This window comes from Myotis yumanensis, unplaced genomic scaffold (assembly GCF_028538775.1).
Source record: "Myotis yumanensis isolate MYYU_CA2020_CCGP unplaced genomic scaffold, mMyoYum1.0.hap1 SCAF_2, whole genome shotgun sequence".
NCBI lineage: Eukaryota > Metazoa > Chordata > Mammalia > Chiroptera > Vespertilionidae > Myotis > Myotis yumanensis.
The window spans coordinates 216368384-216393545 of record NW_027223753.1 but is presented as its reverse complement, the minus strand read 5'-3'; the positions used below and the strand labels follow the sequence as shown (position 1 = coordinate 216393545).

The 25162-nt window shown below is 62.0% G+C and overlaps 1 protein-coding gene across 1 annotated transcript in view; it reads right to left on the bottom strand.

The window, feature by feature from the left end:
* TIAM1 (TIAM Rac1 associated GEF 1) overlaps positions 1-24956 on the bottom strand; it is a 112309-nt gene extending 87353 nt beyond the window's left edge. The window contains 1 exon segment of the mRNA XM_070407291.1: positions 24821-24956. The gene's annotated coding sequence lies outside the window, so the exon portion shown is untranslated.
* Positions 24957-25162: the final 206 nt, after the last annotated feature.

Genomic DNA, 25162 nt, shown 5'->3' with positions numbered 1-25162 from the left:
GAGGAGGCGGCCAGAGGACCCACTTCAGGCCCAAGTCGCCTTCCTACTGAGCGATCACCTCCTCCCAGTGCAGACTCTGCTGGCACCGGTCCGACAGGTTCCGCGAGGAGTGTGGTCCCGGAGTGTGGTCGGTCAGTGCGTTTGGAAGGGAAGTCACGCGTAGCCAGGCGCACGGAGACCCGGACCCACAGCGGACAGGCCCCAGGCCACACACTCAGCTGCTCCCCTCAGTTCTTCAGCCGCACACTCAGCTGCTCCCCCGATCCTCCGTGTTTGCGGCCTCGTCACTGCCCTTGGTCGCCGGCAGCAGCCCAGGCGTACGACCCGGCCACACCCTCCCCACGAAGGGCCCGTGGCCACGCCGGGCGCAGGGCTGTCGCACGGCAGCGTTAAACCTCCCTCCCCGCCCCCCGGGCCCAGCTGGGCCCTCCCAGGGCTCAACGGAGCCCCGCTCGCTGAGTGGCTTCAACGGCTTTTCTCGAGCGACCTCGGAGTCCCCCGATTTCCCAACACGCTCAGCAGCACGAACCCCCGAGCACCTGAGAGCCCCCACCTTCCAACAGTGACCGTGACGGGCCAGCTCCGCGCGGCTCCCGAATTCTCCACGTCGCACCCCAGTCCCGTCAGACAAGCAGCCCCAGGTCACGGGGAGAGACAGGGGACATGATCCCCCGAGAGAGGGAGGAGCCGAGGCAGGTGACCCCTCACGCGAGCTCCGTCCCTCCCCAGTTCCCCGCAGGGGCTCGCCGACCTGTCCCCTGAGGACAGGTGTCCCCTGAGGGTCAGCGAGGAGCCGGGCGAGCACAGGCGGGGACAGACCGTGCCTCCTGGGAGACGGCAGCCCGCACGCCCGCAAACTGCCCGCTGAGCCCTCGGCACCAGGGCCTCCGCTTAGAAGAGGGTACAACTCGGTCACTGACTCCAGCCACATGGTCCCCAAAGGGAGCCCAGCTCTCCCGGTGGAGACCCGCCCCGTCCCAGGCCCCGTCCCAGGCCCGGGAGAGGGGAAGGCGGGCAGGCCACTCAGCTGTCTCCACGGAGGGAGCTCGGCGGTGCCTCGACCTCCCCCCATTGGGCTCTGCCTGGAGCCCTGTGCTGAAGGCCCGGCCCGTGCGGCCCAGAGGAGGGCGCCCGCGAGGGACCCTCAGACTCACAGCGGCTGCCGCCAGGACCCTCCCCGCGGCCCGTCTACACCCACCGCCTGCCGCTCGCCTGAGGTCCCACCGCAGAGCCGGGAGGGACCCCTCAGCCAAGCACAGGCCGAGCCCCCGGGCCCCTGTTCACCAGGAAGCAGGACACATGGGACGGGGCGGTTGGCTCCCAGGCCCGAGCTGCCGTCCCACACGGCGCGGGAGCAGGTGCAGCCCTGGGCGAGGCCAGAGCCCCAGGAGCCGGCGTGGCAGCCACGCCCGGCACAGGAGGCCGGACTGCCCACGACCTGCAGCTGAGGAAACGCCACCAGCGTGGGGAGAGGCCAGGGCTGGGCGCCCGGACCCGCTCTGTGGACCCGCGACTCGGAGCCTGGAGGTCCGTCCCAGCGTCGCGGCCCCGGGACCCGCGGTTGCTCCTTGGCAGCTCCTGCCACGGGCGCCTGTGCGGGCGGGAGGCGCCTGTGAGATGGTGGAAGGCCAAACAACATCGCTCTCACATGATGTTTCCCTCTCCCTCTCCCTCCTCTCTGAAATCAACAAAAATACAGTAAAAAAAAAAAGAAAGAAAGAAAGAAAAAAAGAGAAGAGAAGAGAAAAGAAAAGACAAGAAAAGAATAGAAAAGAAGAAAGGCCGGGCGCGATCTCTCTGGCCGGATAGCGACTGAGGTCCACCCGCCCGGAACAGCCAGTCGGAGAGGGAGCCCGGCGCGAGGAGGGACCCTGTGAAGCAGAAGAGGAGCAGCCGGCAGCGCCTCCAGGGTCAGCGGAGGACGGTCGGCCTCTTTCGACAGAACGCTGCCCCGAGCCCCGGCCGCCTCTGGAGCAGGGACCCGCCGAGTTCCGGGCAGAGACGGTGACACAGACCATCGCCAGGCAAACCTGTCCCTCGTGTGGCAGCTTCGCGCTCAGAGGGCTGGGCGCTCGCTGCCAATTCGCCTCCGGGAGACCACACAGCAGCCCTCGGGTGCCGCACCCACTCGAGCTCACAGGGCCTCCTGCCCGCGCGGGTGTGCCCCCGGGTCTGCTCACAGGCCTCCTGCCCGCATTGGTGTGCCCCCGGGTCTGCTCACAGGCCTCCTGCCCGCATTGGTGTGCCCTCAGGTCTACGGGCACCCCATTCAGCAAATCGCTCATCACTGAACCAATGCACACGTCACACACACAAGCTAGTGTGCACACAGCCATGCACGCTTCACACTCTGTGAGGGTTGGCAATGTGCCTCGCTTATCTGAACCGAACAGGAATACACAGAAGTGCAAACACAGATCGAAAGCAGTGGGCATCTCAACGCTCCCGCCCTCGCCCTCAGCCATCGGATGACGCGCCGAGCGACACAGAGCCCGCGGTCGGGCACAGAGCCCGCTGGAACTAAGGGCAGTAAGGAAAGACGCCTGCTCTCACAGGAGCTCCTCCCCCCACGCAGCCACACGGACAAACCCCTGGGGCACCTGCCCCGCCTCCTCCCCGACCTGCACCTTCCACCCCGTCCCCCAGGAGATCGCTGGGGGGGGGCGGGGGGGGGGGACCTGCAGGTGCCAGAGAATTGCCAGCAGCAGAAAAAGGGCATTGACATGGGAGGGAAGGGAGGGGAGGGGAGGGGGAGGGGAGGGGAGGGGAGGGGAGGGGAGGGGAGGGAAAATCGGGGCATCTGTAATCCTGGCAAAAAGAAAATAATAAAAGAAAACCATCCCCAGGTCTGTGGCTGTCTGTGCTGTGAGCCTGTTTGCTGACGGATTCCTCAGATTCCCCGCTCGGCGGACGTCTCAACTGTCCCACCTCAGCCTGGCTACGCAGCCACCACACAGCAGCTCAAAACCTCCAAGTCCTCAGGAGAGCAACGCGGCACCCCCAATTCAGGGGACCCCACCGCTCAGGGGACCCCACCACTCAGGGATATATCTTTATTGATTTCAGAGAAGAAGGGAGAGGGAGAGAGTTAGAAACATCAGTGATAAGAGAGAATCACTGATCGGCTGCCTCCTGCAGGCCCCCCACTGGGGATCGAGCCCACAACCTGGGCCTGACCGGAATCGAACCCTGACCTCCTGGTTCACAGGTCACTCAACCACTGAGCTGGGCCGGCCGGGCCGAATGGGACCCTCCTTAGGGTCTCAGGCCCCGAACGGGGCCTCCTCCCCGAGGAGCAGGGCACGTCCCTGTGACCGAGCCGGGTGTCCTGGTGCCACTTCCTCCACCTGCAAACCAGGTGACCCGCCGGCAGGTGCAGGGACGCGGGGCAACGCATCGGAGGCCTCCCTGGTGCTCGCTTCAGCTTCAGGCATGTGACCTTCTTCCTTCCGGCTTGTCCTTCCCTTCCTTCCTTCAACATCCCCGAAGCGTCTTCTCATCGATCCTGTCCCTTCGAACCAGGTCCCCTTGCCTCCCACCCCACGGCGACAGTCCTCTGCTGCCCACCTCTCCGGGCGCAACCCCCGCAAGCCACGCTGACGCGCAAAACGCATACAACGTCCTTCGAGATGCCGCGTCCACCCCCCCCCCCCCCCCACCGCCCGCTGACTGACGGGCCAACACCCCTGTGGGCCCCGCAGAGGCCCGGGGAGCCAGGAGCACCTCCTGAAGAACCCATGTCACTCGGAGTTCGGGGCGCGGAGGGAGAGCAGGGAGGCGGGGACGGAGTGGCGATGGGATAAAACAGTTACCGTGTGTCTTTTCTGGGACGAAATCCCCGTATCCCCACCCCCAACATAAAACGGCAGCGGAGCGGCTAGAAGTGAATGCTCTTTTATGACAGTTTCATTGGAAGCTTTGAAACCTCTACTCTTCCAAGATCTTCTTCGTCACTTCTCCCCTCCGGGTACCATCGTCATCAATTATTTGAGAACCTGTCTTAGTCCATCTTCTCTCTTGCAGGGTCACAAGTTCCCTGAGAGACGGGACCGTGGCTTTTTATGTTTAGCATAAGGCTCTTGGCACGTGCCCCCTGCATTAGGGTTCTCCAGAGAAACAGAACCAACAAGAGATGGGTGTGTGGGTGGGTGGAGGGAGGGAGGGATGAGGGATGGGTGGGTAGATGGATAAATGAGTGGATGGATGGATGGATGGATGGACAGATGGGTAAATGGGTGGGTGGATGGATAGATGGATGGATGGATGGATGGATGGATGGATGGATGGAAGGAAGGGTGGACAAGTGAGGTATGGGTGCGTAGATGGATAAATGAGTGGATGGATGGGTGAGGATGGGTGAGGGTGGATGGATGGGTGGGTGGGTGGATGGGTGGGTGGATGGATGGGTGGGTGGGTGGATGGATGGGTGGGTGGGTGGATGGATGGATGGATGGGTGGGTGGGTGGATGGGTGGATGGGTGGGTGGATGGATGGATGGGTGGATGGGTGGGTGGGTGGGTGGATGGGTGGATGGGTGGGTGGATGGATGGATGGGTGGGTAGATGGGTGGGTGGGTGGGTGGGTGGATGGGTGGGTGGATGGGGGGGTGGGGGGGTGGGTGGGTAGATGGATGGGTGGATGGGTGGGTGGGTGGGTGGATGGGTGGATGGGTGGGTGGATGGATGGATGGGTGGGTAGATGGGTGGATGGGTGGGTGGATGGGGGGGGTGGGGGGGTGGATGGATAATTTAAGGAACTGCCTCAAGTGACCGAAGGGGCTGAGAAGTCCACACTCTGCAGGGCGAACTGGCTGGAGATGCCCCTCTACCCCCCAGGCCAGAGCTGAAGCTGCGGTCTTGAGTCCAGAGGCATCAGGGGGCAGACTCCCTCCTCCCAGGAGGCCTGCCTCTCCTTTTAGGCTCAGGGCTGGAGGAGGCCCAGCCACACAGCACAGGACAGTCTGGTTCCTCAGTGTCTCCTGACTGACGTGCTGGTCTCATCTAATGCCCATCTCACTGCAACGCCTGAGCGTGCATTTGAGCAGCCGGGCACAGCCAGCGCACAGCACCTCCCGCGCACACCCAGGACGCTTGCTCCAGCCACGGCGCCAACGTCACCAGAAGGGACAGAGAGTGAATGTGTCCCCACAGGATCTCACGACAGAACCCCCCAGGCAGGTACCTGACGTGCGAGCAGCCCACGGGCCACTAGTTTAAGCTCAGAACGAAGGCTGACGTGGGGGTCCTGGGAGCCCAGGCTCCAGCACACAGAGGGGTCACGGAGGACCGTGGCCGACGTCCACGATGTCACCCTGGCAGGTATCTCTGGACCAGGCGATGCTCCTGGTTGCCCGGTCAGCGGGCGCTGTGGCTCCTGCTTCCACGTGGACAACAGTACAGCCGGCCGGCGTGGCTCCGTGGCTGAGCATCGACCTAGGAACCAGGAGGTCACGGTTTGATTCCTGGTCAGGGCACAGGCCTGGGTTGCAGGCTTGACACCCCCCTCCCCCGAGTAGGGGGCGTAGAGGAGGCAGCCAATCAATGATTCTCTCATCACTGATGTTTCTCTCTCTCTCTCTCTCCCTCTCCCTTCCTCTCTGCAATCAATAAATAAAAAAGAAAACAGTACAAAACCTATCTGTGGATTGTAAAACACAAACACACCAGCCCCCTCCCAGACCCCCCTCCCCCCTCCCACACACATACACACGCACCACACGCACCACATGCACCACACGCGTGTGCGAGTGAGGGTCCTGGGCACGTCAGCGTCCCTGCGGCCACACGCCAGCCCCAGCCGTGGGTCTGAAATCACCGCCCTCCCCCGACCCAGCCGGGAGCCAAGGCTTCGAGCGCACAGCAGGCGGTGGGGAGGGGGGGGCGGGCAGGGGGGGCGGCGAGCCCTCGATTCCCATGCAGCTGGGCTTGAAAGCTCCATTGTCCGCCTCCTCCGCCTGCGCCTGGGCATGCATCACGCAGGGGCGGCGAGCCCCCCCGAGAGCTGGGGCGACACGTTGTACTGGAACCAAAGCCCCGGGAGGCTCAGAAGTCACCACAGCCCTCCCCGCGCACAGGTGCCCCGTCCCTGAACCCCCCTCGAGAGGGAGCAGGCGGAGCGAGTGGGCTCGGGGCCGAATGCTGCTTCAGGAGGGGGAGCGTGAATTATCCTCCGCCGAACCAAAGAATGTGTAGGTGTGTGTGTGACGCACACAAACACGCACCCACACGCACACGCGCACACGTGCACAGGCGGGGGCAGGAGCGTATCCCTCCCTGAGCAGGGGTCATCGTTAGCTTGGACAGGTCACTTCACTTCCCTGTGGTTCCAGATTCCCCCCCAGTGAAACCAGCGCCTTGTAAATGTGTCTCCAAACTGCTGGGCTTCCCGGGAGCGGGCAGGTGGGGACAGGCGCAGGGGCATGGGTGAGGGGCACATGGGTGAGGGCGACATGGGTGAGGGGCACATGGGTGAGGGGCACAGAAGCGGGGGGCACGGGCGCAGGGGGGCACAGAAGCGGGGGGCACAGGTGCAGGGGGCACGGGCGCGGGGGGCATGGGCGCAGGGGGGCACAGAAGTGGGGGGCACGGGCGCGGGGGGCATGGGCGCAGGGGGGCACAGAAGCGGGGGGCACGGGCGCGGGGGGCATGGGCGCAGGGGGCACATGCGCAGGGGGCATGGGCACGGGGGCACGGGAACACAGGGAAGGGCGCAGTGGCCGGAGCGGGAGGGCTGTTTCGCCTGGTTCTCCATTCCATGCGGATCCGAGAAGGGGAAGGCCGGGCCGGCGTGTGTGCTATGCCCAGCGAGCGCCAGGATGGAAATAACCGCTGCCTGCTGGCCGGCCGCCTGGCTCCCACAGGCCGGGGGCGTGGGACAGCGCGCGGCCAGGGTGCCAGCTCCCGCCACCTGTTCCCTGGTTCTCGGCTCCGACCCCCCTCCCGGGAACAGCCTGCCATCTGCGCCCGGGCTCCGCTCGGGTTTCCATGACAGTAAATAAGGTCCTGACATCCCGTTCGTCTCAAAGAATTCCTTCAGCCCCAGCCAGTGTGGCTCAGTGGGCAGAGCATCCGCCTGAGGACTGAAGGGTCCTGGGTTCGATTCCTGCCTGGGTTGTGGGCTCGATTCCCAGTGGGGGTCGTGCAAGTGGCAGCCGATCCATGATTCTCTTTCATCACTGATGCTTCTCTCTCTCCCTCTCCCTTCCTCTCAGAGATCAATAAAGAGTATTTATTTATTTTTACAGTGTAAGTGTGAGGCCCAGGCCCGGCGCCACGAGGAATGAATGAAACTCCTCACGCCAAGAACGTGTGGGCGGGCGGAGGGAAAAATACAGGTGGATTCTGAAAACGGACACAGCGGGCCCCGAGGGCAGGTGACCGGCCTCTGTTTAAGCTGCATTTCGCGCTTTCACTCGGGGAAGAACGGTGACCAGGTGGGGCCTCGTTCAGTCACTAAGCAAACCCTGCTGACCCGGGAACGGAACCATTTCCACGTGCGGGAGGTCAGCGATGGGCACGGGCAGTAACGTTCCCGTAAAGCCACGATCTAGAGGCGAATGCTCGCCCCAGACACATTCTAAAGGCCTCACTGCACACACCAGGCCGGGCGCTGCAGGCGTGAGGCCAGGCATGTCGAACTTGCGGCCCGCGGGCCGCACGGGGCCCACAGCGAGTATTTTTGGGGCCCAGCCAACGTAACGGTTTGTAAGAGACGTTTTCATAAAAATTTCATAACTTAATTTTTACAACATCCTGTTATACATAATTATTAACAACGAGCTACAACGTTCGCTAATGACTGACGACTAGAATCGTGTGGCATTCACTTCCCTCATGAGCCGTACGCACAGGCGCACCATTTCTCTCCACTAGTACCAGCAGCGAATATCCTGCACTGACTTGTTCGGTGTGCGCAACAGGAAATATTTCCCTTTCGGAGAACAAGAAAAATAGGTTTATTTGCGTTACGCTTATTAACTTGTGTAGTTATTCAGTGTCTGGGAAGTTAATGTTCAAGAAAAATATTAATTTTTATTAAAATGTTCCGTTACTTTATGTGAACGATGACGCGTACTCAGCAGGTCTCTATCGGAATAAACCTCCGTTTCTAGGAAAACTGAAGCTTTTGTGTTTTGTGGCCACATGACTTTCCACCTCGTTTATCCGGCCGTGGGAGCCTTTGAGTTTGACATGCTTGCTTTAGGCTGTTCATGTGGGCTTTTGTGGTTTTTTTTAACTTTAACTGTCTGTCACCCCTGGATTGAGGAGTGATTATTCCTTATTTATTTATTTTTAAAATATTTTTATTGATTACAGAGAGGAAGGGAGAGGGAGATAGAAACATCAATGATGAGAGAGAATCACGGATCAGCTGCCTCCTGCACGCCCCCCACTGGGGATCGAGCCTTCAACCTGGGCCTGTGCCCTGACCGGGAATGGAACCGGGACCTCCTGGTTCATAGGTCGACGCTCAACCCCTGAGCCACGCCAGCCGGACTGTGCTATTAACTTAGAAATAGATGCTTTTCATCCTGATGGTCACAGAGGACTTCCCCACATCGAGTCACCGTTTTCAGACGGTAAAATGGGGAAATAAAACTCCAAAAACACTTCCCGTGCACAAATCCCCGCCCCAGGACGAAAAGGCACTCGTTAGGGTGGACACTCGCACCCTTTCCACGGCAGAATCAACTGAGAAGGAACAAAGCCGCCTCCTGGTCAGCGACGGAGGGTCCCTTTCGCGCTGATGGAGGCTGGAGAGCCTCTGGGCCAGCTCTGCTTAAAGGCACACCCTCAGCACACCCTCTCCCGGGACAGGGGCACCCAGGAGCACCCAGGAGCACCCAGGGGCGCGTGCACTTGCTGTGCCGAGCGTCCCAACACCACCTCCAGGGGCAGGTGAATAAGAAAATAAATAAAATAAAAACTGCACGTCTAACACAGAGGACGGAGCCCGGCCCCGTGGCTCAGGGGCTGAGCATCGACATAAGAACAAGGAGGTCAGGGTTCGATTCCCGGTCAGGACACACGCCCGGGTTGTGGGCTCCATCCCCAGTGTGGGGTGTGCAGGAGGCAGCCGATCCATGATTCTCTCTCATCACTGATGTTTCTCTCTCTCCATCTCCCTTTCTCTCTGAGATCAATAAAAACATATTTTTTTTAAGAAAGTAGAGGATATATGTGAAGCTATTATGCTAAGTGAAATAAGCCAGTCACAAAAGGACAACTATGCCCTAGCCGGTGTGGCTCAATGGATAGAGCATCGGCCTGCAGACTGAAGGGTCCCGGGTTCAATTCCAATCAAGGGCATGTGCCTCGGCTGCAGGCTCCTCCCCGGCCCAGGCCCAGGCCCTGGTCAGAGCACGGCCAGGAGGCAACCAACAGATGTGTTTCTCTCACATCGATGTTTCCCTCTGTCTCTCCCTCTCCCTCCCACTCTCTCTAAAATCAATGGGGAAATATCCTCGGGAGGAAAGCAGGTGTGGGTGCCGTGCCCGGGGAAGAGGGGCGGGCGAGGTGAGGGTCTCCTGGGCACAGAGCTTCGATTTGGGAAGATGGACGGTGGAGACGGTCGCAAAACACTGTCGATGGACTGAGTGCGAGCGGAAAGCTCGCGCCAAAATGGTCAAGTGTGTGTTGTGAGTGTCACACCGCAATGAAAACGGGGGGGCTCTGCACAGGGAGGGAGAGAGGGAGGAGGGAGGGAGGGAGGGGGGGAGGGAGGGAAAGAGGGAGGGAGGGGGGAGGAGGGAGGGAGGGGGGAGGGAAAGAGGGAGGGAAGGGGGGAGGGAGGGAAAGAGGGAGGGAGGGGGGAGGGAGGGAGGGAGGGAAGGGGGGAGGAAGGGAAAGAGGGAGGGAGGGGGGAGGGCAAGAGGGAGGGAAGGGGGGAGGAAGGGCAAGAGGGAGGGAGGGGGGAGGGAGGGAGGGAGGGGAGGGAAGGGGGGAAAGAGGAAGGGAGGGGGGGAGGGAGGGAGGGAGGGAAGGGGGGAGGGGGGGTGAAACATGGATGTGAGAGAGACACATCGTTTGGTCGCCTCCCACAAGAGCCCCAACCAGGGCCAGGACCGCACCTGCCCGGTTACGTGTGACCTTGACCAGGAATCGAACCCGACACCCTTAGGTGCTCAGGTGGACGCTGTAACCACTGAGCCCGCCGGCCGGGCTGCCCACACTTCCTCATCTCAAAAGCTTCCTCCGTGGAATCCCTCCCAACAGCCGTGCTGGCGGGACCGCGCGTCCTGTGGTCCGGGCTGCGGGGATCCTCCCACCAAACGCGCTCCTTCCCCGACCAGGGAGCCGGCTCCCGCGGAGACAGAGCGGAGCCAAGGACAGGAGTGCCCTTCCCTGGCAGCCCCGGCACCGGCGCCATCACCGCGCCTGCCTCGCCGGGTCGCCTCCCTCTCCACGTCCCTCTTCCTCGCTGGGACCCTCCTGTCCCGGCAGGCACGGCCCAGACCGTGAGAACAGCCCGACTCACCCGCGTCGCCGGCTCGCGGCCTCTGACTCACCCGCGAGTGTGGCCCTCGGGTCACGCCAGGCCCAGCCCAGGGTCCCCGTGTGATGACTGGGAGGACAACGGTCAACAGCCACCCCGCCCAGACCCCCGGACAGGCCCTGGTCCAAGGGAGTCAGGGACTTAGCGAGTCTACGTCTCTCGCTGATGAGCGCGTCGAGGAGGCGGAGGCGGGCGACGCAGGCTGTGCGGGCGACTTCATGCAGCAACAAGTCAGGCTTGGCACCCACCGTGCGGATCTCACCGGCAGTCTCTTCCCACTAATGAGGAACGTCAGCCACCGCCAACCACGCTCTCTCGCCACACGGCTGCTGCCTTGCTGTGTTTTAACACAGGGCGTCCACACACCTTCACAAACGGCAACGAACTGCTCAGAAAGAATGTGCAGCCCGGCCGGGTGGCTCCGTGGTTGAGCGTCGACCTATGACCCAGTTGATTCCCAGTCAGGGCACAGGCCCGGGTCGAGGGCTCCATCCCCAGTGGGGGGGTGCAGGAGGCAGCCGGTCAATAATGCTCTCTGATCATTGATGTTTCTATCCCTCTCTCCCTCTCCCTTCCTCTCTGAAATCAATAAAAATATTTTTTTTAAAAAATTTATGCCCTAGTCAGCTGGGCTCAGTGGATAGAGTGTGGGCCTGTGGACTGAAGAGTCCCGGGTTCAATTCCAGTCAAAGGCACATACCGCAGTAGCAGGCTCGATCCCCAGCCCTGGTCTGGCACGTGCAGGAGGCAACCAATCGATGTGTCTCTCTTACACTGATGTTTCCCTGTCTCTCCCCCTCCCTTCCACTCTCTCTAAAAATCAATGGGATAATGTCCTCGGGTGAGGATTAACAAAACAAAGAGAGAGTTTGCAATATGCCATTCACAGCCTCAGACAGACCTGGGATCCCCCGTGGGAATCAGTCAAAACCACGCCTTCCCAGCCCCGTCAGGTGAGGGAAGAGCCGGTTTCCAAGACGCACACCTGGCCGGGCGGGCGGCACACCCATCCGCCCCTGAGTGCCAGTCCCTGCGCCCGGGCGCAGGCTGCGGGGCCAACAGCAGGCCTGGCAACTGGTCCTGTTGGGGCTTGTGCGCTGCCTGCTGTGCAGGTTTGACTGAGGATGGGAGCCTGTCAGCTCCTTCTGTTGGGACTTGGCACCCGGGGAAGCCCCTGAGGGCTGCCTACTCATCTCCAGGTGGAACCTGAGCAGATCATGAGCTGGGCGTGAGCAACTGCGAGCCCCCACCGCCCCGCCCCCACTGCCCCCCAAGGCTGCCATGGCGTATCAACCTCACCTGCCCATCACCAGCTATCAGGGGGAGGGGCTGGGCCAGGGCTCAGCCAGTGGCTTCGCAGCCACCGAATCAGGTGGGGACCCTGCCCCACCTCTGTGGCTCCTAAGCCCCGTGGAGGCCACTTCCCATCAGCAGCCCTCAGTTTCCCCCTCGGTGGAAAGGGGCAGGCGAGCACAGGGCCCGGCCCGTGACCCAGGGCCGTTTCTTGGTGCTGTTTGCTCATCTGTTTTTACTTCCTGCAAATTCACACAAAGTTTGAGTTTGGGTGAAGTGGAAAGTGTGTCTATTTTCATCATCCCTAATTACAGTTTGAAAATAGGGTTAGCCCATCCGGGGTGGCTCAGTGGTTGAGCATGGACCTAGGAACCAGGAGGTCACAGTTCGACTCCGGTCGGGGCACATACGCAGGCTCGATCCCCAGGGTGGGGCCTAAATCAATAAAAATATATAGCGGCGGCTACCACACCAAAGGAGACCAGGCTCATTCCGGTCAAGGGCACGTACCTCAGTTGCTGGTTCAATCCCCAGCCCAGGTCAGGCTCATGTGGGAGGCCACCAATCAATGCGACTCTCTCACATCGATGTTTCCCACCCCCCGTCCCCCCCCCCCACTCTCTCTTTAAAAAGTCAATGGAAAAAGTATCCTCCGGTGAAGATTAACAACAAAAACCTGGTTCAAGTTCTTCTCTTCTCTACACACTCACACTCTCATCCTGCCACGAAGGCTGTGGAACGCGGACATGAATGCGGACGTGAACGTGGACATGAATGCGGATGTGAACGTGAACATGAACACAGACATGAACACGGACATGAACGCGGACGTGAACGTGGATGTGAACGCGGATCTGAACTCGGACCTGGGACTGAGAAGCATGGAGAGGGGCGCAGGCGGGAGCCCCACTCGGGGGCAGGAGAAAGCCGACTACATGGAGGCAGCAGGCCCATCTCTGCACCAGGTGGGCTTCTAGGCTCAGGGAATAAAAACATCGTTATCCACGTACAACTGAGGCCACGCGTCCTGCCCACTGGCCTACAAGGCGCACCCCTCAGGGGCCTCTGGACCCAAACCTTCGGGTCAGACAGCAGCCGGCCTCGAAACACGGGCATCAACAGGATCCATAGGGTTCAAACAAAGCCCTTTTGAAAAACACACTGTGGGGGGGGAAAGTGGCTTAGAAGAAGCCGAAGCGAAGGACAGGGTGAGTCCTGTGGGCCTCCACGCACTTCCTCCTCGCAAGGAAGGATGGGCACGAGCCCCCCCCCCCACGCCCCGGGACGGCCCCGTGGTGCCAGCACAGGCGTCTCCCCTGTGACAGCGAGAAACAGCTGGCTCTCCCTGTCCTCGTCCTGGAGACCCGCGGTCCCGTGTGCCAGCCCAGGTGGGGGGAAGGGACAGGGGATGGGACGGAGGAGGTGCCTGGAGGCGGAGAGCGGGAGTAAGAGAGGAGGGAAGGGAGAGCCTCACCCAGGTCCCAGGAGCTCGCCCTGCGCTCTGTGTGTGAGAAGCGGAGGGGGGGGGGGGGGGGCCAGTTAGGAGATGATCCCCCGCCTGCAACTGGGTCTCAACTGGGTCTCAACTGGGTCTCGATGTGGCGGCCACGCACTCCGGCGGACAGGGAGCTCTCCGCGCCCCAGAAAGTGCTGGAAACAGATGCCGTTCATAACCCTGACACGTCTGCCATTCTCACTGGACCCAATACTGTCTCAGACCATCCTTCATCACAGCGGGGGGGGGGGGGGGGTAGTGCGCGCGAGAGAGACAGAGAGACAGAGAGAGACAGAGAGAGACAGAGAGAGAGACAGAGAGAGAAAGAGAAAAGGGGCCACATTTATGAAATGGTATAAACTTTAAATATTTTGCTTCACAAGGGACGTGCACGGAGGGTCCATGATGGTTATCGCTTCCCCAAATGCTGCTTTTCTGAGACCATCTATCGACAAACAATTTCTAAATCTCAAATCTGGAGCCAAGAACTGTCACTGGTTACTTTTAGAGCAGCACATGGTGATAACCACATGGGGGGGGGCGGATTGTTTCTCCAGCTGAGCCCCACGGGGCCACAGGCTGAGGAGCAGGGGGCAGCTCCGAGGGGGGGGGCAGGAGGGAGGGGGCAGGAGTGCAGGGGCAGGAGGGAGGGGGCAGGAGCAGGAGGGGGCAGGAGGGAGGAGACAGGAGAGAGAGGAGCCCTCTGGTCCCCCTCACGGAGCCAGCCGAGCTGAGTACCAGCTGAGCCTGGGGGGCCCCCCACCCCAGCTTCCTGAGGAACTGCCGGGCATGGCCGTGGAGATCTCACCAACGCCCAGTTGTGGGGAAAGTGGTGACAACAATCTCAAACTTAAGTCTCACATGACAGCCCCCCCCCCACGTCCACTCACTCGAGGGAGCGTGAGCAAAACAGGCAACTCGCCCCGAAACCACGACAAAACGCCAAGCCCACTGACCCCCAAACGACCGTGGTGACCCACGGGAGGGGTGTCAGAGCCCAGCAGGCCGACGGGGGAGCAGCCGGGTGCACCGTCCTGGTGGCCGGGGGGTGGGGGACACAGCAGGGCAGACGGGCAGCTGCACGGGACCCCACAGGTCCCATCAGGGAGGACTCGCGTGTCAAAGTAAAGACGGCGACTGACATTCTAGCCCTAGGACTCACGGGAAACGGGGTGTGCACACTCAGAGCTGGGTGAGCAATCGGGGGGACTCACGGGAAACGGGGGGTGTGTGTGCACACTCAGAGCTTGGTGAGGAATTGGGGGGACTCACGGGAAACGGGGGGGTGCACGCTCAGAGCTTGGTGAGGAATTGGGGGTCTCACAGGAAACGGGGGGTGCACACTCAGAGCTGGGTGAGGAATCGGGGGTCTCAGGGGAAATGTGGGGTGTGCACACTCAGAGCTAGGTGAGGAATCGGGGGTCTCATGGGAAATGGGGGGGTGAACACTCAGAGCTGGGTGAGGAATCGGGGGGTCTCACGGGAAACGGGGGTGCACATTCAGAGCTGGGTGAGCAATCGGGGGGTCTCACGGGAAATGGGGGGGTGAACACTCAGAGCTGGGTGAGGAATCGGGGGTCTCAGGGGAAACGGGGGGTGCACACTCAGAGCTGGGTGAGGAATCGGGGGTCTCAGGGGAAATGGGGGATGTGCACACTCAGAGCTGGGTGAGGAATCGGGGGTCTCAGGGGAAATGGGGGATGTGCACACTCAGAGCTGGGTGAGGAATTGGGGGTCTCACGGGAAATGGGGGGTGCACACTGAGAGCTGGGTGAGCAATCGGGGGACGCCTGCTCTGAAGAGGTCTGATGATCCTGTGGGTCCAGAAGCGTTTCTTACACGTGAACATGTTACATACAAGGAAACACCAGGAAACGTCTTCCCTCTCCGACTACATGCTTTAAACCAGTGAACCTGAAGGACAGACCCGGCCACGGAGGTCAGCGGTACCGAGTCTCCGTGGACACACCCCTGGGCCCCAGACCACCAGCACGCAGGCGAGCAGGACGCGGCTCCCGGTACAGAGGCCGACTCGGACTGCTCTGCTCATGTCATCGCGACGTGTGGGAACAAAACAACGTGCACACAAACCCCCGAGCCACACGGAACCCCGAGCCACACGGAACCCCCGAGCCACACGGAACCCCGAGCCACACAGAACCCCCGAGCCACACGGAACCCCGAGCCACATGGAACCCCCGAGCCACACGGAACCCCGAGCCACACGGAACCCCCGAGCCACACGGGCCAAATCAGAGGCAGCATCAAGCAGGTGCTTTCATAACCAGGGCCCTGCTCTGCCCGGTCACGTGGCTCGAGCAGCCGGCCGGACGGATTCTGAGAAACGCTGCCGGAAGCCGAACATCTGATTGCTGGGTACGAACAGTTCCCCACCACCACGATCACCAGCCACTGTTTCCTGAGGACGTGGCTACACGTGTTACACACGGAAGCTCATCTCATCGTCCCACAGTCCCGGGAGCAGGACACTGTCCTACGCAGACCCATTTCATGGATGAGGAAAGTGACTCCGGGACCCTCACGTCTCCCGTCTGCGCTGAGCAAGGGGGGCCGGTCACACCGACCCTCGGCCGCGGGGAGGCTGGATGTGGGGGAGAAGCAGGAGCCCCGAGGCGGGGGGAATTTAAGCTGATTTCCTGATGGGTCTGCTCGGAGCGGCCGGGTAAGTGCCGGCTTCGGGGAGGACGTGACGACATAAAATGTCAGTGGGACAATGACCCCTTGGAGCTTTTTATGAGGAAGAAACAGCCAGCAGAGTCCGACGAGCCACGAGAAGAAACCCGGTTCCTCTAGTCGCTCCCACCGCCCTCAACACCACACAGTGGGGCAGCGAGGCTTCTCACCCGGGACCCGTGGGACCCGTTTCGACCCGGTGGACGGACACACAGACAGGCCTGCTTCCTTCCTGTTCGGACCCACGGCCCTGTGCTCACAACGGCGGCCCCAAACCACGAACAGGGTTTTATAAACCCCAAAGGGGTCTCCATCCTGTCGGAAACCACGGCCCAGACGGTAATCCAAGCTCTGACACGGAGCCGCTTCTTAAGGAAACGCTCGTGCTTGTCAAGGGCAGAGGTCACACCGACAAGCTACCGTCAGCAACTGTGGTCGGGCCCGGGACCCACCTGCTCCCAAGGGTCTCGGCACAGATACGGGGAGAACGGCCGCGGGCAGGGAACCTTCTGGAATTCGAGACGAAACGACGTGCCCGGCACAGCCATCGTCACAGGAGGAGCGCACCCAAGGCTGCCCCGGTTCCCAACCGAGCGGGACCCACAGAGCTTTACGTGTGAACGTGTTTACGTGGGAGGGCGGCCACACCTGCCACGAAGCCACGACAGCTCCCGCTGCGGACAGGTCACTGTACCGTGTCGGGAGGCTCCCCCAACCAAGACGGCCACGAACTCAGCCCCAAAGCCGAGCGGCAACAGGGAGAACGTCACAACCTCATTCATTCATTCATTCATTCATGCATTCATTCTACAGGCGGACGCCTGGCCTGCCTGGGGGAGGGACCAGTTCCGATTCCGGCTCCAGAGGGCTCCTGGCCCCTCCTGATGAGGCTCCGGGAAGAGCGTCACCTACCGCGAGGACTGCCGGGCGGGAGACCAGCACTTCAGCCAAAGGCATCGCTTCATCGTCACACGTTCCTAATTAAACAGCCAAAACAAAAATGTTTCCAGAGCCCGGCCGGCGGGGCTCAGTGGTTGAGCATTAACCTATGATCCAGGAGGTCAGGGTTCGATTCCCAGTCAGGGCACAGGCCTGGCTTGTGGGCTTGATCCCCAGTGTGGGGCGTGCAGGAGGCAGTCGGTCATGATTCTCTCTCATCACTGATGTTTCTCTCTCTCTCTCTCCCCCCCCCTTCCTCTCCAAAATCAATAAATACATTAAATTCATACGTATAAACATTTCAAGAAAAGGCTCGTAGTGATCGGACAGTGAGGTGCAGCCGCCGGGGACGAGCAGGGGAGAACTTCCTGGGGGACCAAGTGGCATCTGCATCTGAATGTTTGTTAACACCAGTGCCAGGCTCCGCCTCACCCCGAGCCGGGGCACAGGGAGCCCCGAGAACTAGCCAGACTGTGGTTCCCTCCGACCGGATCCAGGTGAGAATCGCGGCGCCTGGAACCCAGAGCATCAGGGCGCTGCACGTGTCCCGGGGAGGAGCCAACACCTGTTGTTGTTATTATTTATTATTATTATTGCTATTATTCCGGCTACTCTGGTGGGCACAGGTGCCCTCATTGGGCAGTGACTGCATTTCCCTAGCGACCATGATGGGAGCCTCTGTCCCTGTGCGCCTCAGCCACCGACGGCTCCTCCCCGGGGAAATGTCTGTTGCCCCTCGTCCCTCGGGCAGCTTTGTTCTGTGTCGGGCTGTGTGGCCAGTGCTCCCCAGCACGATGCCCACAGCCTGGGGGCCCCTAGGTGCCCTGACATGAACCTCGTGGGAAGGCAGGGGAGGGTGGGAAGAGATCCACCAAGGACCTCATAGCAAAAGTGCATGCCCCGCGGACACATGCAATGGGGTGGTGAGCGCAGGGGGAGGGGGGGAGGGGGCGTGGGGGAGGGGAGCGGCTGGAAGAGGTTGGGGGAGCGGGGGAGGAGGACCTACGTCACACCTTCAACAATGAAGGTTTTCTTAAAGCGCCACGAGGGGCGGGTAGCAGCGAGGCCTGTGGAGACCACGGAACACCGTCCAGTCAGAGGAACGCACTTCCGACTCTCGCGGCCCGGACACTGGCAGGAGCCGCCGCAGGAGGAGTGTCCACGACCCACACCCCCCGAGAGGCCTGCCCGCCCTCAGCAGGCAGGTCCGTGGGCAGATGGGGGGGGGGGGGGGGGGGGTATTGCTTAAGGAGTCCAGAGCTTCTGTTCGGGGTGATGAAAAAGTTCTAGAAATAGACAGTGGCAACGGTTGCGTAACATCATAAATGCACTTAATCCGTTGAACTGTGGGGTCAGAAACATCTAAGATGGTGCGTGTTACGTTATATATACTTTCTCACACACAAGAGGCAGCTCACCTCGCCCACTGCATCCTCCCGAGACAGTCTGTCGAGAAAACTGCGCCACACGAACACGCTGCCTGGGGCGCGAATGGCCGGGTGGGGCCCGAGGCCAGGGGGGCAGGAAGCACGTGCGGTGCACGGCCCGGCTCCCAGGACGGCTCCCGCCCACTGATGTCCGCCACGGTGGGCGCGCCCTCCGACCTCCCAGAGCCTCCTCGGCGGAGTGAGGGGGGGGACCTCAGGGGGCGGCTGTCGGGGTGCACAGGAGGGGACGGTGGGGACACGGTGGCTCAGTGGGCTGCGCCCCCCCATGGAGCCAGCCTGCCCGGCCTCCTAGACGTTAGTCCTCAGTGCTCCCCGGGGACGTCGCATATTTCATGAGGGACTTTGAAAGCAGGAAGAACTGCCGGCACCCGGCACCTGAGAACCCAGCCGGGTGGAAATAATGTGGAAAAGGGTTACCTCCCCGACATCCTTCAAAGCCAGCTCCGCTCGCTCTCGGAGGCGGTCTGGAGGGAGTGGCCTGGATATGGGCCTGGGCACCTGGGAGGAGGCGGGGCTAGTGCTCACTGTCCCTCTTCTGCTCATTTAAATATTCTGAGTCCCTGCCCGGGCCGGCGTGGCTCAGTGGGTGAGCATCGGCCTATGAACCGGGTCACAGTTGCATTCCTGGTGGGGGCACCTGCCCAGGTGCAGACTCGATCCCCAGTGGGGGGCGTGCAGGAGGCAGCCAACCATGATTCTCTCTCATCATTGAAGTTTCTCTCTTTCTCCCTTTCCCTTCCTCTCTGAGATCAACCTATAGTAATAAAAGCATAATATGCTAATTAGACCGATGACCTTCTGGACGAAGCCGGGGCTGTGAGGGAAGCCCGGGTCCCGGGTGCCAGAGGGAAGCCAGTGCCCAACAGCCGGGGGAAGGAAGGCCTACTCCTGCACGAATTTCGTCCATCGGGCCTCTAGTGAAAATATAAACAAGGGGCACTGCAGCTGCGGGGTGACAGCGGGTGGCAGGTCAAAGGGCGGGCAGAGCAGGTCCGCACGCTGCTCCTGCTGCATTATCACGTATTCATTTCTGCCCTGAACAAGGGCCAGGTCATGACAACCACCCATGGTGTGGACACGCTGAGGCCTCGCCCTGGACGGCGGGCGAGGCTGCCCGGCCGGTTTCAGGCCCAGGAGCCACCGGATGGACGGGAGGAACAGGTCCCTGCGCGGCCTCACCCGGTGGGAACCAGAGACGCAGGATCCCTGACACCCAAAGGACACAGCTTCCGGCACCCAGGACCCCCACTGAGCATTGCGCCCCAAGGACCCGAAAGCCTGTCTCTGAGCCCCCCCGCAGCCCGGGGCCCGAGGCCAGGACGCGAGCACCCACGGGCCCACGACAGGCGATGGGGCGACGCACGCTCTCACAGACGCGTGTGGAGGAGTGTTCCTCAGCCTTGGAGGGAAGGGCGTGCTCCCGGGGCCGCCACAGGGCCGGACACAGCCCAACCTGGGAACCGAGCACCGAGCTGCGATGCCAGGGGCTGGGGGAAGCCCACCCTGCCCTGCCCTGACCCTGACCCTGACCCTGACCTGGCCCTGACCCTAAGCCTAACGGGCATAGCAGGTGTGACTGTGCCCACGGCAGAGAACACGCACGTGCACTTAACACTCTGCGAAGAGGGGAGGCCTCCTGTTGGTGAAATTTTTCAGAGCGAGAGGAAGGGAGGGGGAGAGAGAAAGAAACATCAATGAAGAGAGAGAATCTCTGATCGGCTGCCTCCTGCATGTCCCTCACGGGGGATGGAGCCCGCATGCGCCCTGACCGGAATCGAACTGTAACCTCCTGGTTCTAGGTCGATGCTGAGCCACACCAGCGGGCTCAACAGTAAGAAAAATGTTTTTAAACCCACAGGGCAGGGCCAGAAGGAGGCTCGGGGCAGTGGCCCCGCCCACAGGAGCTGCCCCTGGAGGCAGCGGTCTGTGCTCAGAGCTCAGACCCCAGAGGCACCCGGTCTCCTGGGAAACGGCCGGGAGACGACAGGAAAGCCCCTCCGATGAGGCAGACACTCAGGCCTGGTGTTGAAATGGCCCAGGAAGCCCTCGGGCCCTGACTCTGCAGCCACGCCCAGGCTCCTGTACCTGAGGGAGTCAGAACTCTCCACAGGGACGACCCCCGATCTCACACAGCCGACCACTGAGCAAACCCAGCTTTCCCGACGTGACAGTTTCTCCCTGAGTTCCACCAGCGAGCGCCCCGCCCACAGCTGTTCCAAGCAGCAGGATCATCACTGACGTCCAGGGACTCCCCTCTATACCCATCGGCCAAGGAAACTGGTTTTGTTGAAGGACATTTTGCTCCAAGTCTCAGGACGTGAAGGGGGGCCCGCTGCATCCCTCCGTGAGGGACACTGACCAGCACCCCCACCCCCGGCTCTCTGCTCCCCTCGCGGGTGAGGCTGGCCACAGCACCGTCAGCCCCCCTGCCCGAGTTCTGAGGAACGCCCAGGTCTGCAGACGCTCCCAGAAAACACAAGGGCAGGACAGCATCAACGCGGCAGTCCTTGGTCCTCCATCCTCAGTCCCCCATCCTCGGTCCCCATCCTCGGTCCCCCATCCTCGGTCCCCCATCCTCGGTCCTCCATCCACGGTCCTCCATCCTCGGTCCCCCATCCTCAGTCCCAGTCCCCCATCCTCAGTCCCCCATCCTCGGTCCTCAATCCTCGGTCCTCCATCCTCGGTCCCCCATCCTCGGTCCCCCATCCTCGGTCCCCCCATCCTCGGTCCTCAATCCTCGGTCCTCCATCCTCGGTCCCCCATCCTCCATCCCCCATCCTCGGTCCCCCATCCTCGGTCCCCCATCTGCGGTCCTCCATCCGCGGTCCCCCATCCTCGGTCCTCCATCCTCGGTCCCCCCAATACTCAGTATGCGAGTGCGTGCGAGCATGCGAAGGTGTGAGTGTGTGTGTGTGTGTGTGTGTGTGTCGGTGTGAGTTAGTGAGTGTGTGTATGAGTGTGTGTATGTTAGCGAGTGAGTGTGTGTATGAGTGTGTGTGCATGTGTGTGAATGTGTGAGTGTGAATGTGTGTGTGCCTGTGTGCATGTGTGTGAATGTGTGTCAGTGTGAGTGAGTGTGTGTGCATGTGAGTGTGTGTGCATGTGTGTGAATGTGTGTGTGTGTGTGTGTGTGTGTGTGTGACTCCACTGCATAACCTCCACGTTTCTGGAGGGAAGACAAGGAGAAGCTGTGAGGCTGGAAGCAGGAAGGGAAGGGGGAGAAATACCCCCTGTGCCGGGATGCACTGGGCGCCTGCTCTGTGCCGAACCCAGACAGGAGCTGGACAGGAACATTCACAGGACTCTCAGCAGCCCGGCCGGTGGCTCAGGGGTTGAGCGTCGACATATGAACCAGGAGGTCCCGGTTCGACTCCCCATCAGGGCACAGGCCCGGGTTGAGGACTCGATCCCCAGTAGGGGGTGAGCAGGAGGCGGCCGGTCCATGATTCTCTCTCATCACTGATGTTCCCATCTCTCTCTCTCCCTCTCCCTTCCTCTCTGAAATCAATAAAAATATATTTTTTAAAAATAAGAAGAATAAAGAAGAAATCTCACAACCACTGTCCCCCTCCCCTCCCCCCCCTCCCCGTGCAGCTTCCAGCAGCTCCGTCTCCCAGGAGGGAAATGAAAGCTGGGAGGTTGGGCAACGTTCCTGAGGCCACACAGCTCGAGCCAGGCCCGGCTCCTTCGGGCTCCAAGTTCCTGTTCTTGCCCGGCCACCTACTCACAGGCCCTCCCCGGAGCCTTCAAAGGCCAGGCTCACGCACGCAGCAGGAACCGAAACGCGCTCCTCCCAGGCCATCAGCACTCAGTCACCCACCTCTCCGAGTGGGCGACCGCGCCTGCGATTCACAGCCAACTGCCAGTGAGTCTGATGTAAATTCTAGTTCCCTGTTCCCGAGACAATGTCACAAAGAGCCCGGTGAATGCGCAGAGCCCGCCTGGACCCCCTGACGCACTGTGCATGGCCCCCAGGAGCGGGAGCAGGAAGCACGCTTCAAGATCAGCACAGGATGTCTTCCTTCCTATTATCTGAGAGAGGGTGAGGGGGAGGAACGCCGATCTGCTGTTGCGCCCATGTATGCATCACTGGTTGATTCCTGCACGTGCCCTGCCCGGGGATCGAACCCGCAGCCCGGCCGTATGGGGATGGTGCTGACGGAGGAGCCGCCCGCCGGGGCTGACTGTCTCGCTCCTGACAGCTCGGCCACTTAGTCCTCAAATCCGCTCTGACGAGAGCTGCACGGGGCAGAGCTTTCTACAATGTGTGTCAACTGGAGAGAAGAGCCAATGCTTGTTTGTGCTCCATCTAAAACACAAACAGAAGCCCGAGTGGGTGGCGCGGCGGACACGTTATCGGCCAGGCTGACGAGGGAAAGGCAGGAGCCAGCCGCGCCAGGATGACAGGGCAGCGTGTCCACAGACCATCAGCACTGCCAGAGGCTGCCCCGGGCAATTCTATGCCAACAACTGTACAATCCAGCCCGGCCGGTGGCTCAGGGGCTGAGCGTGGACCTAGGAGCCCGGAGGTCAGGGTTGGACTCCCGGTCAGGGCACAGGCCCGGATTGTGGGCTCGGTCCCCAGTGGGGGGCGTGCAGGAGGCAGCTGGTCCGTGCCTCTCATCACTGATGTTTCTCTCTCTCCCTCTCCCTTCCTCTCTCTGAAATCAATACAAACAGAAGCAGGGTCACTGCGGGGGCCCTATAATGCGCTGAACCTGCCGACACTTAAAAAAACAAGAAGCGGGGGAGCCGGCGAGGCCCGGCCCTAAGGAAACTCTGGGCACAGGACACGCCGCCGGCGGCCACGCGGGACTCGGGGTGCCAGGTCTCCCCGTGCCTCTGTCCACGCGGCTGTCTCCACCCTTTATGATAGCATCCCTCCCTCCAGCTGGGGTGCTGCTCCACACACCGCCCTGCTCCGCCCGTCACTCACAGCGGCTCCCCAGGAGGCGGGCCTTCCTGCTGGGCGGGTGCTAAAGCTCCTGGGGGCTGGGTGGGGAGGGGAGGGGAGGGGGCCAGGGACTGGGTGGGAGGGGGACAGGGTGGGGGTGGGGTGGGCCGGGAGGGGAGGGGGACAGGGTGGGGCTGGGTGGGGAGGGAAGGGGAGGGGGCCAGGGACTGGGTGGGAGGGGGACAGGGTGGGGCTGGGTGGAGGAATTGGCTTCAAGACAGAGGCTGGAACCTGCTCCGGCAGCTGTGACAGCAGGACCCCCCCCCCCCGCCCCCCCTGCTACACACCCCCCTCCTCCCCACACTACCCCTTCCTTCCGCCCCACCCCCCACCCCCAGCCTCCCACCCCCCGCCTCCCTGGGACGTGTTTGGTTTGGTTTAAAAGTCACTTCATTCTACTTCTATGTCATTAACTTAAGGGAAGCCGGGAGGTGGAAACCCCAAACTGCAAAACCACCCTGCCCGCGACCCGAAGTTCCGGTGCAGGGACTGGGGGAAAGCCTGGCTGCTCCCTGGTGTGCGGGGACACGGTTCCCCAACACCCTGCTGGCCCCACCGGCCCCAACACACACAGCGGGAGGCACCCTCGGAAAGGAAATGTGCTTTTCTGACAACGTAACGCATCCATTGCTTCACCTTTGTTCCCCGTCCTAAAAACTCTCATAAAGGGTTAGCTTACCACACACACCGGCACACCCACACACGCATGCACACACACGCATGCACACACAGACAGGCTCAGACGCGCCCGCGCACACGCACTGCCCCGCACCACCCGGCGCGCACACGCGGCAGGTGAGGGCCGACCCCAGCCTCCCTGGGACCCCAGGGACGGAGCCGCCAGACCTGCGGAGGGTGGAAGGGGCGGACACTGCGCCTCTGGCCGAGTTTGCCGCCTGCATGTCAGTCACAGGATCCCCACCCCGCGCCCCAACTCCCTCCCGCGCCCCAACTCCCTCCCCCGCCCCGAAGAGGACTTGGGGATCCACCAGACCACAGAGCAGCCACCAGGAGACCGAGACCGCATTTCAACAGCGTCCCAGACCAGCCCCCACAGCCAGCCGCCTGCACCTCCCAGGTCCGACCTCCCAGCCCGACCTCCCAGACCCCACAGACCCAGGAGCCCCCCAGGAGCCCCGGCCCCGGGACATCCCCCGCCCCGGACATCTAGGGAAGTTGCCCGTGGACCCCCCAGGCTTCCCTGGGGGGGAGGGTGGTGCTCACAGGGCAGCGGGGCAGGAGGACTGGACAGGAGGCATCTCAGTGGGCAGCTCGGCCCACAGCCCCGCCCCACCCGTGTGCCCCCGTCTAGTCAGAAAGGACGGGGCGCGGGGGGGGGGGGGGGGGGAACGCTGAGCCCCTCAGAGCGTCCCAGTCCCAGGGCGCTGGGCGCGCAGGTCCCCACACGGCAGCCGGTCCCAGTCCCACCAGCCCTCCAGGTCCACGGCCACCTCCTGACACAGAGACTTGCCAGCGGGACCAGCAGGAGAATCTGAGGCTCACCCTGCCCGGCGGCCCCGTGCTGGTGCTGGTCCGTCTGTCCTTCTGTCTGTCCAGCCTCACATCCCGAAGTTCCCGCTGCAGGAGCCGGCCGCTGCCTCCCGCTCCCAGTGAGCGCGGCTCCGCGCAGGCAGTTTCGGCGGAGCCCAGCCTCCAGGGAGTTGGAGGGAGGCTAACTCCTCCCACCACCCCGCCTCCTCCCTCCTCCTCCTCCCTCCTCCTCCCCCCGCCGCCTCCTGCACTGGCACTTGGGGAGCCCGGGCTGTCAGAGGCCTGAGCTGCCCCTGGGTCCTGTGGAGAAGGGGTTCCGGCAGGTCCCACCATGTCCCGGGAACCGGGTGGCCC